This window comes from Gracilinanus agilis, chromosome 1 (assembly GCF_016433145.1).
Source record: "Gracilinanus agilis isolate LMUSP501 chromosome 1, AgileGrace, whole genome shotgun sequence".
Classification (NCBI taxonomy): Eukaryota; Metazoa; Chordata; class Mammalia; order Didelphimorphia; family Didelphidae; genus Gracilinanus; species Gracilinanus agilis.
This window is the reverse complement of record NC_058130.1, coordinates 372,785,900-372,803,383: the sequence shown is the minus strand read 5'-3', so window position 1 is coordinate 372,803,383 and position 17,484 is coordinate 372,785,900. Positions and strand designations below refer to the sequence as shown.

At 35.7% G+C, this 17,484-nt stretch overlaps 1 protein-coding gene across 1 annotated transcript in view; it reads right to left on the bottom strand.

Moving 5' to 3' along the window:
* Window positions 1-17,484, bottom strand: part of FGF10 (fibroblast growth factor 10) — a 106,465-nt gene that overhangs the window by 88,138 nt on the left and 843 nt on the right. The window lies entirely within an intron of this gene.

Genomic DNA, 17,484 nt, shown 5'->3' with positions numbered 1-17,484 from the left:
CTCTCTCTCTCTCTCTCTCTCTCTTTCTCTCTCTCTCTCTCTCTCTCTCTCTCTCTCTCTCTCTCTCTCTCTCTCTCTCTCTTTCTCAAAGCTGAGTGGGGTCGTCTCATCCCAATTACACCCAATTTGAATTGGGACAAGTATCTGTTTATTTCTCTCTATCTATCCTCTTTGCAGAAATACCAGTATGTATGTATCAGCTGCTAAGAAATCTGATGGAGAACTCTTTTTTGTCTTTAAATGACATTTTTTTAATGATCAAACATTTTTCTCCTTCCCACCAATTTCTCCTTATAAATAAAATAATTAAAAAGAAAATATCATAATAAATATCATCTAACAAAACAAGTTCCCAAATTTTCCATATTCAAAAATTCATTTCTTATTCTGTGGTATACAGATTACGTACCTTTCCATTTGGCTTTAATGTTTATCAATCAGATACTCAAGTAATAACCCAAAGATTTTGTTGACTAGAAGTATTGTATTAATTTATGCTTTAGCTAAGTGAACAGCTGGCTAAGGATGAGAAGTCCTTGTTCAAATTATTAATCCAAATGGATTCCAATTGTCATGAATGTGTGACCATTAAAATGTATTGATTCCTCGAGGCTCCAATTTCTTATGTTCACTCTTTGTCAACTATTTCTGTTTTACTGATTTTACAATGCAGTTATTCTTGATCCAAGAGAGACCTCATCAGTAGGTCAGTAGTAGGATCATCAATAGGACAGTAATAACTATAGGTCAAAGATCCGTGTATTCTCCAATCCCATTGGACAGGAAGAGATAAGAAGATGGGGACTCACCCACTGTGTCCCTTTGCCATTCAGTTGCACTTATTTGTGTAAGATTTTTAAGAATCCCTGCTATGGGATGCACAAACTGACAACCTTTAAAGGAAGAACACAAACCTAACAAAAACACCAAGCTCAGTCAAAGCTGCCTCAGGCTTCACTCTCCCTCCTGAGAAAGCATTCTCTCATTCGAGGTTTTCAAGTGGAAGCTTGATCCACTTATTGTCCATTGTTGAAGGAATGATTCTCAGAGAGACATCAGTGGACTTCCTACAAAGTACCTTCAAAATTTGAGATGCTGTGATTGGAAGTCATCCAAAAGTAGTGTACCTTATCACATTTATAGGGAAGTTAATCCTTTCCTCAATTTGATTCCTTTTCCCAGATATGATAGGGGAGCTAGCCTTCAATATATGTATTTTTCTCCCTTTCTCTTGGCAAATCAGTCTTCAAAGGTGAGTCCCTGAAAGATACCAGTTTTCTAAGGTAGATCTAGATATTATATTTCAAACTATCTCCTACTAAGATTTCTTTTTTTAAAAATCTCATTTATTTCCCTTCAGCTTCAAACTTTATGTGGAGCACTATTTCTCCAGAGAAATGTTTTTTGACAAAACCAGTTTCATTCACCTCAATGTGGATGCCTAATTTCTATTACCTGACACTAAAATGGATTTCTCACCTCCCCCAAAAAAGAAGACACACAACCTGAGAACTGCCCCAGGAACAGTGTTTCGCCTGAGAGATGCTCTGGCTGAAACTATCCTCAGAATAAAGTGCTTGATATTTCATCTGTAATAGGATCCCCATTATTCTCCTTCCAGTTGCAATGAGAGGATGATGTTAGCATCTCTCTTTTCATGAAATCTAGGACTTACTGTTTAGCCTTTTTTAGGTATAAATTCCAAAGGGTTTTTTATGTAATTATATATATTTTTGAAGGTCCATTATTTATTTAAGAGTATGGATCATTGTAAAGTCCTACACAAAATAAAATTACCATATAAGTAAAAGATTATGGAGGTATGGCCAATGATTCACAAAATGGTGATAATAATTGCCTTACAGAGTTTTTGAAGGCAAGAACTTGGAAAAATGTAAATTTCTTTATAAACGTAACTTACTGTTACAAATATGAATATTATCTGGGGATTTCAGTGCACTACAGGTTCAGTATCAATCATCAGTGCAGCATGGAAGCAACAGTACAAAGATGAATTTGGGCTATACTGAGTAGCATGTATAGGATTTTCCAAAATTCTCAAGGCAAAAGTTCTAAGCTTAGAATTTAAAGTTATTATGCTGTTAGAATTTAAAGATATCAGGCTTTAAAGTTTCCCTGAGACTTTTGGGATACCCTGAACATTAATAATGTTCAAAACAAGAAATAGTTCTATTGAACTCTTTTCAGATAATACTTGGAATTTCATATTAAACACTTAATGATACATTTTAGGGCTGACAAAGATGTATTAGACTAGGTCCTGACGAGGATGGTGAATGGAAGGAAGGGAACAAGTATTTACTAAATATCTAATATGTTCCAGGCTAAGTGATTTTAATTTAATTTTAATCACTAAGTGGTGTTAAAATAATATCTTATTTAAATTTTACAATAAACTTGGGGGAGAGGTACCACCTAGCTGCTTCTAGAGAGGGCTAACTTCTATTCCATATGAGGATGAATGGAAGAATTTGGAATGTTTAGACTGAAAAGGTATGAATCTTTTAGGGATACCATTAATGTCTTCAGAGTGATTAGGAAAGAGAAATTTGATTTGTTCTGCTGGCCCTAAAGGACAAAACAAGCATCAGTTGGTAGAATTTTAAAAATTGATGTATATAGGCTTAAAGAAAAAATTTCTAAGAATTAGAGCTATCTCAGAGTATAATGGTTGAGATATTGGGGTGCCCCTTACCAAAGGCTTGGATACTTACTAATGAAGATACCTACCTATGGCAGAAGAGATCCAACTTTTGTTGTATGTACTAAATGGCATTTCTGATCCCTTCTAACTCTGAGCTTGTACAACTCTAACCTTAGTACTTTTATACCTTTGCTAAAAATATTCATTTCCTTCACAAATTTTAACATTGGTGCATAATCTTTAATTCAGACCAGCCAAAGCAATAGCTTTCAGTAATAGATAAGGTATCAGTCAAGACACTGGAATGAAGAGGCAGCTTTCTGTTAATCAATCTTCTCAGTTCCAAATAGGCAATCCCCAATGATATATTAATCCAATATATAGGGTTTATTAGCCACTCTTCTCAGTTTTGCACTGACCAATCTCTTAAAATGAAAGAAGCCCCAAAGGCATTCCTTTCTGACATGAGACTTGAAATGTAGGGGTTTTGACCACCGATCCCTAAGGCAAAAAGTAAATTATTATATATAACCTAACTAGACAAGAGGGACAAGGAAGGTCTCCTCCCCTCTCTCCCTCTCCTCCTCTTTTTCCCTTTCTCTCCCTCTCCCCCTCTTTTCCCCACTCTGTCTCTCCCTCTTCTCTCTCTCCCTCTCTCTCTCAAAAGTTGAGTGGGGATGGTCTCATATGAGGTACCCCTAATTAGGACTGGGAAAAGTATCTATTTATTTCTCTTTTTATCCTCTTTGCAAGAATGCCAGTATGTATGTATCAACTGCCAAGAAATCTGATGGACAAGTGTTTTTTTGGCCTTTAAATGACATTTTATTTTTTCAATGATCAAACATTTTTCTTCTTCCCACCAATTTCTCCTCATAGATAAAATAATAAAAAGGAAACCATCATAATACATGAGAATAGTCCAGCAAAACAATTTCTCAAATTTTCTGTATTCAAAAATTCATTTCTCATTCTGTGGCAATATAGATCCTATGCCATTCCACTTAGCTTTACGTTGATGAATTCTTTCGGTGATACACCTTTTCAAAACCATTTCAGGATTGGATACCAACTATGTAAGTAAGATTTCTGGGCAGATATTGATTGAAAAATATTCCATTTTCCTGAAGGTATAGTGTACCTAGCTCCCTGCCCCACCTCCATACCCCTCAGAACCTATGCTGCTTAAGCCAGGAAAGCAAGTAGCAAATTCATGAATAAAGCAGCCTCTGGGTTCTGCTTAGGAAAGGAATGTAATATGCTACTTTGAGTGCCCTGGGCTGAGGTAGTCTGTTTTTCTTCTTCTGTCCTCTGCCCACTTTGCAGTTTTAATTTATGAATCACTCTGCCATTCGATGGTACTTTGTTTCTTCTGTGGTAAAGTCCTGCGGAGAGCTTGTCCACATCATTCCACCTTGCCTCTTGATTAAAATGTTGAATACTCTCTGGTGTCTGTTTAATAATTAGAGAATTCATGATGACATTGCCTTATGAAACACTTTCCTTACAATAACCCCAGGGAAATATTATTATCCCCATTTTATAGATTGAGGAAACCAAAAGCCAAGGAGATCAAGGGATTGGCCCAAAATCACACAGTTAGTAAAAACAGAGCCAGGACTGACGCTAAGCACAGCCTTGGACTTCACCACAGGGACCTTGTTCACACCAGCCACAGAAACTAAGGGGTTTACAATAGGAAAGTAAATAGTTGTTTCTCTTTCTTTCACTGAAGAAAGCTACTGGTCCTGGGATAAGCAACCGTTGCTCCAATCCATTACAGACATACTTGATGAAGAAGCCATTTGAAGGTGATCCTCTAACCAGGAATTTTTAACCCTGAGTCAGTGAATAAGCTATAATAATAATTGCATACATACATATGCATTTCAATATAATTGATTTTGTGTTCTATATATTGTATTTAAAACCATTATGAGAAGGGGTCCATAGGCCTCACTAGATTGTTGAGGGGATGCATGACAAAAATGAAGTTAAGGAGCTCTTTTCCTAGGGCATCATTTTAAGTAATTGCCACATGCCACATGGGAGAGATAAGGGGTTCGTCTAGTCTATATTCAACAGCCAACACATCTGACTATATTAGTACCATGTAAGATTGTGATCGCAGCTCAGACACTGACTATCTGTGACTTTGACCAATTTCCTTCATCTCTGCATCTTTTGTTTCCTCATCTGTAAGATATCTATATTGGATTGTTGTGAAGGAAATACTGTATGACTTGTAAAGTGCAGGACAAATGGAAGTTTTTATTATCTAGGTATTTCTCTATGCAGAATCCGAGAACTATTGGCATGACAGTCCTAAATCAATGCTCACAGAAGTGACTATGACACACAAGAACAGTCTGCAGCCAGTCCATAATAAAAAATTGCTCATTGCTTGAGAAAGCAGATTCCTCAAGGATCTGACTTTGTCTCTAACCTATGATTCCAACATTAACAAGATTTCATGTACGAACTAGAAATAGCTTCTACCCTGTCAACCTCACTGTACTGTTGTAAGGATAAAATATTAGTTTTATATTGAATACATAAATAAAATAAATTTTGATAAATATGTATTTATAAAATCTCTTTTACAACTATATATGTATGCACATACGTATAAAATACATATATCATAAGTAAAAGTACTTTATAAACCTGGTAAATGTTATTCAAACATAAGTCAATTTCATTTTTCTGCCCTTTTCATTATTTTAAAATTCAGAGACTTTTTATAGCATTTTTTAGTCCACATCTATGATTTTTTTGTCAAAATTCCCTCCACTGAATTTGATAAGCAATTTGTCTATAACTTTGAGTCTGAGAGAGTTATAGCAATGCATAGCTAAGGTATCATGAGGCACCTAGTTAGCTCAATGAATAGAATGCTGGGCCTGGAGTCAGGGAGACCCAAGTACAAATCAGGCCTCAGACAATTATTACCTGTAGACCCTGAGCAAGTCATTTAACCTCTATTAACCTTGATTCACTGGAGAAGGAAAGGGCAAATCATTCCCATATCTTTGCCAAGACAACTCTATGAATATTATTGGTGTGTTATGGTGCATGGGATCCTGAATACTCAGACATTACTGAACAACAACAGCTAAGTTAGTTGCCCAGGTTCACATAGATAGCAGTTGTCAAGGGTAAGGTTCGAACCCAGGTTTTCCTGACTCTATGACCAATCCTCTAACCACTGCCTTTACTCTACCTCCCAGCAAATAGAAGGAAATATAGTAATCACTAGTAGATCCTAAGAGACTCAAAAGGATTTCCTTCATGATCAAGTTAATTATTATAAGGAATAGCTCCAGTTGTATAAATACTCCTTCTTTATCACACCAACAGGCTATTGCAGAAAATGTTTTAGACTTTCACTTCTACATGAAAAACAGCTGTAGGCTACCACCTTGGGCTAATCTCTTCAGATTACCAAAACAAAGTGAAGCAAAGATTGGTCTATAGAGCAAGTTCAGCTGCTAAACTGAAGGAAGTCATATTGATAATACAGAAGGTGGCATGTTTCCTCTTAATTCAACAATATACTGATACCTAAGAGCTCTTGGACATAATGCCTTTGGAATGAAGACTGAAGCCAATTTTCCAATTGCTTCTTTTCATGAGTGCTTTTTCTTCTCCTTCTGCATTCCCCATCATACCAATTATAAGTGCTTGAACTGACTAAATCTGAACTCTTACAAAGTTCGTGTACTTTGGGGTATTCAATCCCCCCAAAGCTAATAGTTTTACTTCCAAAATATTCTGTCCCTCTCTTTTTCTTTCTTTCCCTGCCCCCCTCCAATGGAAAAGAGACTTGGATGGAAACACTGTTTTAATGCAACATTCCAACCAAGATTTTAAGGTCTGAAATATCAGGAAATTCCAAAATTAAAGCTTTCACCATCATAATAATTCAGCTTTGTTTGACATATAGTTTATAGTACATTTTGTTTCTGCTTTCTTTGTAAGTTAGTACACCTTGCTACACGCTAAACATTAGCACTGAAAACTTTTAGTCTAGACAAGAGTGTATTCATATTGCCTCAGCAACAAGTACAGAAAGGATCACTTTCATACATTGTTCAAATTGGTCCAACCAGCATGGCACACCCTACTCTTTCTCTATTTATCTATTGCATCCTCATCCTTCAATGCCTAAAATCATGGCACATATATTTGAAATAACTGGCTTCCCAATTTCAGAGCACCCTAACTCTCAGTGATCAAATCTTCCTCTGAATTCCTGGTACACTACTCAGGTATACTCAAGGTATACTACTAACAACTACAATTGCTACTATTTCTACTACTACTATAGATTAACTTTTATTTAGTATTTTAATCTTCATAAAAATTTTTAGGCACATTATCTCACTGGATATTCAGAACAGCCCTGGGAAATAAGTTATTATTATTCCCATTTTTAGATTAGGAAACTGAAGCTAAAGAAGGTTAATGTAGATGGTCATACAACTAGTAACTATCTGAGACAAGATTCAAACTTCCTAACTACATGTCTGGCACTCTATCCACAGCTAGCAAAATATTAAAAATTCTGAGTTCACAGAACTCTACATCCATTCTGTAGCATCCAGGTGAAGAACCCCTGAACCAAACCAAATATTTTAGGGACTCAGTGTCATCTCATACAAAATTATTGAACTAAATGGTTTCCAAGGTTCCTTCTGCCTAAAAACCAATGCTCTTATGAATACTTAATCATATAGCATGTAAATCTGAGGTGGAATACATATTCATCATCCTTTCTGTCTAAACCCCTATGATAGTAATAATAATAATAAACATATCCTCCAATTTATAGACGGGCAAAAGATATGAACAGATAATTTTCAGATGAAGAAATCAAAGCTAAATATATAAGTATATGAAAAAGCTCTAAATCACTACTGATTAGAGAAATACAAACCAAAACAATTCTGAGATAACATCTCACACCCATCAGATTGGCTAAAATGACAAATGTCAGAGGAAATGTGGAAAAGTGAAGACACTAATACGCTATTGGTGGAGCTGTGAACTGCTCTAACCATTCTGGAGAGCAGTTTGGAATTACATCCAGATTGCTATAAAACTATGTAATATGTTAGACGCAGTAAAAGCATAGCTGGGTCTGTTTCCCAAGGAGATCAGGGCAAAATAGAAAAGAATCTCTATCTTTCAAAATATCTGTAATAGCTCTCTATGTGATGACAAAGAACTAGAAACTGAGGGGATGCCTATCAATTGAGGAATGGCTAAAGAAATTATGTTAAATGTGATGGTGTACTACTGTGCCATAAGAAACAATGAGGTAGAATAATTAAAAGAAACTTTTAGAACTACACAGGATAATGAAAGTGAAATGAGTAGAATTAAGAGATCACTATATATAGCTACAAATTTGATACTTGATGAATAAATTATGAATCTTACCTCCAGAGAATGAACTGAAAAATGGATATATTGAAGGTATAATTTATATATACATTTCTGTCTCCTAGACAATGCCTTCTATGATATGGGGAGGGCAGAGAGGAGTTGAAACACTTGTAAATAAATTCTATTAATAAAAAATAATTATAATAATTGACACTTTAACCTAGTATTATAAAATTTGCCAATGTTATCTCATTTTAGCCTCTCAACAAATGCGAAGAGGTAACTACTACAAGTATTAACTTAATCAATTGGGGAATGGCTAAACAACTTGTGGCATGATGGAATACAATTGTGGCATAAGAAATGAGGAGTAAATTAATTTTTAAAAGATGTAGAAAGCCCTACATAAAATTATGAAAATCAATTCAAGCAGAATCAAGAAAACATTATATATAGCAATAAAAATATTGTTTAAAGAATAACTTGTGTATATCCACCTCCAGAGAAAGAACTGAAGAACAGAAAAAAATAAGATATAATCTTATATATACATAAATCTTCTTTTCAAATGGGGCCTGCTCTAATGTGGAGAGGGGAGGAAAGAAGGGAAATACCTGGGAATTTTAACATAACCAATACATTTAAAAAAATAAAACAATGTTACAAAAGAGGAAACAGGTTCAGAAAGTTTGAATAGCTGGCTAATAAAGTGTCTGTGCTACTATTTTATATCTAGGAGTCTCTCAACATCAAACCCAACATTATTTCTACTATACAAAGCTGCCTGTAGTTTAGTTCACAGTGAGAAAATAGATTTCACTCCCCACTTCTGCTACTACACATACTAATGATATCCAGAGAAATTTGACATGAAAAGACTGAACAAAAACAAACCTACAATTTACAACTTCTAAGAGCTAAAAATCAGTTTTGAGGACACCACTCACTATCTTAGATATGATACTTGCATACATTTAAAATGGTAAGAATTTATTTGGATCCTTAGTGTATTCACTTTCTGTTACCAAAAATGCCATCGGTAAAATAGCATTATGAGAAAATGACAGGAAATATAGTAGGTAACAAAAGTTCTTAATGGCATTTCAAATAGAATCTCTGTGAGAATTTATAAGAAATAAGGGCCTAGCACAATGTCTTGCACAAAGCCGTCACTTAAATATTTCTTGGATTGAGAATATATAGCCTAAACAAGAGAATTCTAGGTCTGACAGGATCTACATATGGAAGTTGTTTTCCTGTTCTTTTTCTCTTCCCTCTCCAAACCTGTTTGTTTTTTTCTCGTCTGTATAATCAAGGACAGTAAGTAACACTTATACCTCAATCCTAATGGAGTGATTTGGGAGCAAGTAAAATATTATAAAATTTTGATCTATTGTTATTATTAGCTAAAGACAGAACACATGTAATAGAGAGTTGGCCTTAGAGCCAGAAAGACCTAAGTTCAAGTCTCAACATCCATACCTATTGCTTGTGTGAACCTGGGCAAGTCCTTTAACTACCCATGGCCTCAAGCAACTCTCTCAGATTATAAAATTACAGAGAAGGTGCCTGCATGTAATGGAAGAGAGAATTTCCTCACATGGGAGTTCTCTATATGAATTCAAAGGTCTAGCCTCTATCCCTAGAAAAATAGGGCTAAAATTTCATGTAGGACAAAGTAGAAAGTAAACAGAAGCAAGACACCAGTGGAAGCTACTGAAGCATAGAAGGTTTATTCAATTTACTTCAACAGATTATTCAAGTACTCTTTATAAAGGTGTTATGTACTAGGTAGAAGCAGTGTGACATATTAAACAGAAGGCTGGACTTGGAATCAAGAAGATTAGTTTAAATCCTGTTTCTGAAATTTATGATTTGGGTCACCACAGGGAAAGTCACAACCTCTGTCAGCTAACGATCTAGGGTATATCTACTACACCATAGACAATATGCTATCAGATTTGCTGGAAGTTTTCACATTATATGTTAAAAAAAAACCCAGTCATATTCAGTTAATCACTAGGTCCTAGAGAAACAAAGATGAAATCCCCTGACGTCTAGGATCTTACAATCAAGTCCTAGGTGCTCGAAATTAAGGGTCTACAATCTTATTTGTTGATATTCACTCTTTTTCAGTCATATCTGATTTTTGTGCCCTCATTTTGATTTTTCTTGGCAGAGATACTACAGCGGTTGGCCATTTCTTTCTCCAGCTCATTTTATAGATAAGAAAGTGAGACAAACAGTGCTAAATGACTTACCCAGGATCAAACAGCTAGAAAGTATCTGAGGCCACACTTGAACTCAGGATGATGAGTCTTCCTGAGTTCAGGCCTTGTGCTCAATCCACTGTGCCACTTAGCTGCCCATACCATCTGGTTAAATTGCTATGATCTGTTCAGTACTCAGAGCCACTATTAGCATCAGTTGAGGCCCAATAGTTTAAATCACAGGTCCAGAACATGAAGAGGAAAGAAGGAGAAAATTCAAAGACTAAGAGGATAGAAAAGAGATACAGTTTCATGTTTTCTCATCCATAAAATGAGGGGGGTTGGTCTAGATGACCTCCAAGGTCATTTCCAGCTCCAAATCAATGATCCCATCCTGGGAGGGAGATGAGAAGGACAAAGGAAGAGTTATTATAAATAACATTTGCCTCAGTTACTCAGAGATACCAGTGCTATGGGTTGCTGATTCCTGATTTTATGTCAAGGTACTTGACGACAGGACTATTGGAAAGTGGGTTGATGAGTCTTTAATTATAAAGCCTCTATAAAAATGTCAAGTCTTCTTAGATCATAGGGCCAAATTTTAGAAGTGGTAGGGGAATCCAAGAGATCATCCACTCTGACCTTCCACCCAAGGGGAATACATCAGAGCAATGAACTAATATAATCTCTGTGTTAAATTAATCAAGCATGTTAACCTTAGGTCCTTGGAGGAAAGTAATATAAGAAAAAATAACCAAATAGCAGTTTGAAGTCCTTAGTCTGACGGTAAAATTCAGTCAGAATTAGGCCATACTTGGGCACATTGCTGTGTAACTATTTGAAGTTTAGATCTGGGAATCTTTTTCTTTTTGCATTAGGGACAGTTAGAAGATTAGCTCATGCCATCATTCATTTGGAAGAATCATCCCAAATGTTTAAAAATTTCTCATGAATGATCATACACAAATATACACACATGCTGACAGATTAGCTATAGGTAAATGTGGACAGATTGGGGCTAAAGAATTATTAGGTGAACTATAAAATAAGGCAATGCTTTACAGCCAGTGCTATGAATCTATCAAACAGTAATTGGATGCACGTGTTAGCAGCAGTAGAAAAGCACTGTCCAGTTGTCCACCTTACATGGGAATCTACTTGGCGTGTCTTCTTTGATTTATTGTTCCAATTAGAACACAGTGTTCAAAGAGAGAACACAAGGGACCTGATTTAAAAGCAAGAGAGTCTTTAGAGCATTATTTAGTGTGTGACCTGTTTCCCTTTAAGATGTCTTGAAATTTTCTATTTTTGTAAAATGTGTACAACTTAAAGGCTATTTTAAACTACTTTTCTCCCCTAATGCACTAGCATTTTTTTCTTCATAATGAATTCAATGGTCTATAGTCACTAATGTCATCCCATGATCCAAACTGATTTCTTTTCAATCACTTTTCTCGCTTATTTTGTTATTATTGTCATCAATTATAAATCATTTCCATACATGGGTTATACTGGCTGTCATTGGTAGGACAAGTAGGTAGCCCTGGTAAAAGGAAATATTCCTGAGAAATAAATAAGAATGTCCAAATGGAAAATGCCAAGTAACTATACAATGAGGGAGTAGAAATAAATGGTCTCTTAGGTCCTATGTAGCTCTAAACTTGAAATTATCTTTAAGCCTTAAAAAAATTGTATGATATATAAGACTGATCCTTAGGATAAACATGGATTTGCCACAAAAAGAGAACAAATCCATTTTCTGGCTAGGCCATAAACAGTAAGAACTATTCAAATATGAAAAAAAAGAATCCATAAATAGCAATTCAGAGCTCTGAGTGGAAGTGTTGCCTTTTCCATATCTGGAGTAAATGCTGTTTTGTTTTTTCCAATTAATCTTATTATGCTAATAATATTGGGGGGGGAGGATCAAACTAAGAAGGGATCATTTTAGGATTACAGATTTGGAGCTGAAAGGAACCTTAAAGGGCAAGTCTAACTGCCTCATTTATAAAATTATGAAATGAAGAAACTGAGGTGCAGAGAGAATGTCACATAGCTAATAGGTATAGAAGATAGGATCTTAGTTATTCTCTACACAGTTCCTCCCCTTAAAAAAAAAACCTCCCAGAGATAATTTTAGATTAACTCAGATTACAGAAACTAATATAGATTTATACTTCTTCCAGTAAAAAGAAACTAGAGGACATCATTGTCATAAATTTTGTGTAAGCATATTGACATTCAAGGTTCATGGGAATAGAATTGTATTCAAAAGAAGTTTATAGATACAGGGCTGATTAAATTTATTTAAAACAAACTAGCATACCTTTCCCATCACTTTTTTAAAACCTCACAAATAGGCATTTCAAACTCTCCCTCTGAGGTAAAGTATCCTTAATATGATTCACAGGAAGTTTAAAAGCACTTCATTGGAGACATGGTTTGGCTTTTTAAAAAATCTAAACTCAATAGCAGTACAGATTTCAAAGAGAAATATACCCGATGTCTTATAAACTTGATTATTTTTTATTGTTCTGTAACCCAGACCTTTAAAAACACCTGCTTTCAAACCACAGGCACTTTCCCTAGGAAAGCCTCTGAGAGCTTTTGCAGTCTTGATGAAATAACAGATACCTCAAAAATGGGAGTTTCAGAATTGTCTCAAGCTCTTTTTATATCAGTACTGTGATCCCTACCAAATGTTTTCTTAGGCTTCTTTTAGCAGGTGGTGATAAATCAGGTTTATGAAGAGGAGGCTCTTTCCAATGGTACATTTTTAATGGATTTATGACAAAGCTATCAATGTGGAGGGTCTATATATGGTGAGAATGCAGTAAAGGTAACAGGACAGTGTCATGTAAACATTAAATAATACAGTGCCTTCCACATTCATAAATCCTCCATGCTCATGATTGAACACTGTGGGTTATAAATTACGTAACTGAACTTTAGAGACAACTAGGACTTAAATGAGACAAAAGTTGGAGTCATAAAAAATGTGTAAAGTTTTTTTTTCCCCAGAAAATCCAAAAGTCCTTATTAGGAGGCATTAATAATTCCTATTTTCTTTAGGAATGATTGCCATCCTCTCTTTTTTTTTTTAAATAAACTTCCAACAGTAAGTTCCTGTCCTAATTGAAAAACTATGGAAGCATGGAAAGCTTCCATCCTGGAAAATCGTCTATGCTTTTTAGCTAAGAAAATAAATGTTCTTGTGGCAAACTCATTTTGAAAGAGTTAAAATCCAACTTCTTAAGCTCATCTCAGCTGTATGCAGGACAGAGAATAACACACTTAGGGACAGCAGACATTCTTATAACAGCCTGATTTCCCAGTGGCATTCAGAATCAAATTATTTTATTACACCTGGGAACAATTAAAGATTTGGTTGTCAGCTGTAAACAATTACTATAGACAATGAAATTAGTGGCTTTTCCTTAAGTGTCCATGTATTCCTAATGACCTCAGTTAACGTAAGTGAGATTGATCTGTCTATATATTGTTTGTGCATCCAGGACCAATTATATCCCTCAAGCATTCTATCACAGAAGTGAAAAATATTACCAGAAGACTAGAATAGCACTGCCCAACTCTAGGTAGCTGGGCTTCGAATTTTATGCCTTGAGGGGTAAGGAGAAAGAACACATAGAACAATAAGGTACCATTGCTGACACTGAGACATTCTGAGAAAGAGATAGCCAGGCAGACATTGAAAAAGAAATAGATTAAGAGAGAGAATGGGAGAGAGATTGAAAGAGAGTTTGAGGGAGAAATAAACAGTTGAAAGGGAGAAATTGAGGCGAGAGAGAGAGAGAGAGTGATGTCATCAGTGTTGAGAGAGTTACCTCAATAAATAGACCTATAACTCCTATGTAATCTTTTTAGAGAATATCTTGGCCTAAGGCACTGAGAAGTTAGGTGACTTACTAGTCTATGGTAACATTGCTAGTACATGTCTGACTCAGGATTTGAGCCTGATTCTTTCTTATTCCAAGAGCTGTGTGTCTCTGAACATGCTTCCAGGTTGCTTCTCATTTGTGTTCCCAGCAAAAAGAAATTCTCTTCTTGAGTTAAGTCAGTTCTTATGAGAAAGGGGAGAGAAACCAATAATACTTTTAAGTTGACTGTGGCCAATCAATGGCTTTCTGTTGTGATATCTTGATCCTAAATTCCAAGTGGCCAGTAGGCTTATCAAGACTCATTTGAGAGCTCCATTTGCTTTTCCCCAGGACTCTCCCCTTTCTCTAAAGGATTGTCTCAGGAGAAGCCCTCAGCTGTTTTACTCGCTCCTAGAAAAAAGTCTCTCAGGCCAGCATTGGGGCAAGAGGAGGGAGCAGCTGTATCCAGGCTTTCTCTGAGGTAAGAGCTAGTGCTGAGTGGTAGTGTTTCAAGGGCAAAGCTCTAGATGTAAGGAATGATAAAACAAACCCTAAACTAGCCTGCACATATCTAGTGACAGACACAGTACAGCTACTCTAAATTATTCAAGCTTTCCCAGACTTCTGACAGAAGAGACATAATTCATCTCCATTCCTGTTATTCTATAAGCATGAAGAGGCACAAAGTAACAAGCTAAAAATCTCCAATCACTGTGATGCTTAGTGTTAGCCAGAGAAAGCTTTTATTTAGCCCATGTAGTATTTTTAGAATGATTCAGGCCCTGGGAGCCATCTTTGAAGGTAAAAACTTAAATATGCTTTTGCAATACTTGTGGGTGATTTCCTACTTGCCTTTTGTTTGCTAGTATTTTGCTGGCAAAGAGCCATTCAAGCAGTTGTTTAATTACCCAGGATATCACAGGCATGTAACCTCTAAGATAAGCTGTGACTGTATTTTAGCAGTCATATCACTAGGGTCAAAGTAACAACAAAAATTAAGCTTCAAATAAACAAATCTCAAAAGATCAGCATTGTGTATGGAGAGTAATTAATAACTTGTTTAGGAAAATGTTACTGAAATGTGGTTTTGGACAAGGAACTGACACACTACTTCAGAGGTTAGATACCCTAATATTTAACAGGCTACCATTTGGTGGGCTGGCTGACTCGCCTGTAGGCATGGCACAAGTTAGTTCTTCACATGTAATTACACAACATTTAGACAATATCTTAATGACACCATGCACTTCAACTGAATCAGGCCAGCTGGAAATTGTGGCAACATTCTGATTACCCAGCCACATGTGAAATTAAGACTTGTACAACCTCTGCTTTTCACTTCTAATGTTTTGATACAGATGTTCTTGGAAAGATTAAACTGTATGTACTTTGGAATAATTTAAGAAAATAATCTCCTTTCAACGTGTTTTTTTCCTCTCCCTTCATTTGCACCACTAAGAATGAAATAGAACGTATTATCAAAAATACTTAAGTTGATAATACATATCCTATACTTGTTAAGTTTTATCAGTCCCAGGTAGAACACATGGCTACACTTTGAGTAGTTTTGATGACTTCATTTACTAATACCATCCCCCTTTTTCCTAAAAGCCAATCAAATTGTATTCTTCTCCTTACATGGAAACTGTTCAGCACAAAATAGAGTTCTTTAGAGCTGAATGAATCATTCCAGTAAATGGTTAATAGCACAAATCATTCTTTTAGAAAAGACTGATTTTAGGATTTCCTCTGAATTTTAAGCTTAAAGAAACTCAACTATTATCCTCTTATAATCTCATCATAAAGACACTCAAAGCTGGCAATCCTGGTGTTGGTGATAAAGAAAGTGTGCCTTAATACAATGAGTTCACTCAAGATAAAACACTCACTTGTTAATTGTATTTGTGAGCTGAAAAGCCAGAAAAATACTAATAAGAAGGGAGGGTAGATGGGGATGTCCATGCTCAGTTGTCAACAAATGTTTGAACAGCTCCCCACCACCACACCCCCAGTCTCAAATGAACAAAACCACAACTATTTTATCTTTCAAGCACATGCTGGTGGTAACAAAATTTTGGTCAAAAATAGACAAGACTGAAAACATGATCTAAAGAATTTATGGTTACAAATGACTTGCTAGTATAAGTATCCTTTCCATAAGGTAACATCATCTAAAACCACTTTCTATGAATCATAAGGGTAAATAAAGCAAAAAAAAAACATATTAAAGTAAAACATTTGGCACTTCTAAAACTATAGCCATAAGTCTAAAACTTCACAATTGTAAATATTTTGCAGAACATGAAAATGAACTGCTAGGTTTGAAAAAGGAGGAAGAGAGATTAAAGGAGAAAGTGTTCAGTTGGGTTGGTTTATTAGAAAACACTCGTTCATCTCTACATATATAAATTTTCATATAAATGTGTGAAATGTATATATATATATATATATATATATGTGAAAAACCAACTTTAAAAAGCATTGTTGATCTGCACATCTAAGTTTGTACTTTTGTAGCAAGTTGTCACTCCCATTATACCTTTAACCATTGCTACCACTGTCTACCCCAGATGCTTAACTTGCAGAAATAGAACTACTTGGAGTTACCAAAAGACAAGAACAAAAGGCATTACCTGCCATTCAATGTTTTCCCCCTAAATGTGTGGCTATTAAAATGGTTTGGATCTCCTAATTTATTGACTGTGTTCAATGTACCATAACATATACTTGGGATCCTTTCAAATAACAATTAGTAATTTCCAAGTGCTGTCACTTAAACGTGGCTAGGAAAGGAGATGAATTCCGTAATAATGGCACTTCTCTCTCCAATAATAAGATAAAAACACCTCACCAAAATCCCATTCCTTAATTTCTTCTGAGGAAAAATAGTTCACTCTATGGTAAACTTTATTCATGGAAACAGACTTTTATGACTTTTACTTTGAAAATAAAGAATGACAATGAAATGTGTGTGAGGTCTCTGCGAAGACAGTCCCAGATGTTTACAATGCTGCAGTAGTATAGCTGTGCAATATGAGAGGTTTCTGAAGAAAAGAGTAGGAGAGGACACCACAAAGCGGCCCATATGCTATTGACAATGCAGACAAGAGCATCATGTTACCATGAGAGGAGGCAGGCAGAAGACAAATAGCGGCAGTGGTGCCTTAAAAGTTAACTTCATGGACTGCGATCACTCAAACGAACACGAGGACACACAAAAATCAAAACCAGAAAAAAAATGTTTTTCTCTCTTACGGGGGGCGGGTAGGGATAGGGGTGGGAAGAAACGACAAGAGTGGAATCAAACTTCTTTCTCTGTGTAATAAAATTTTCCATAAAA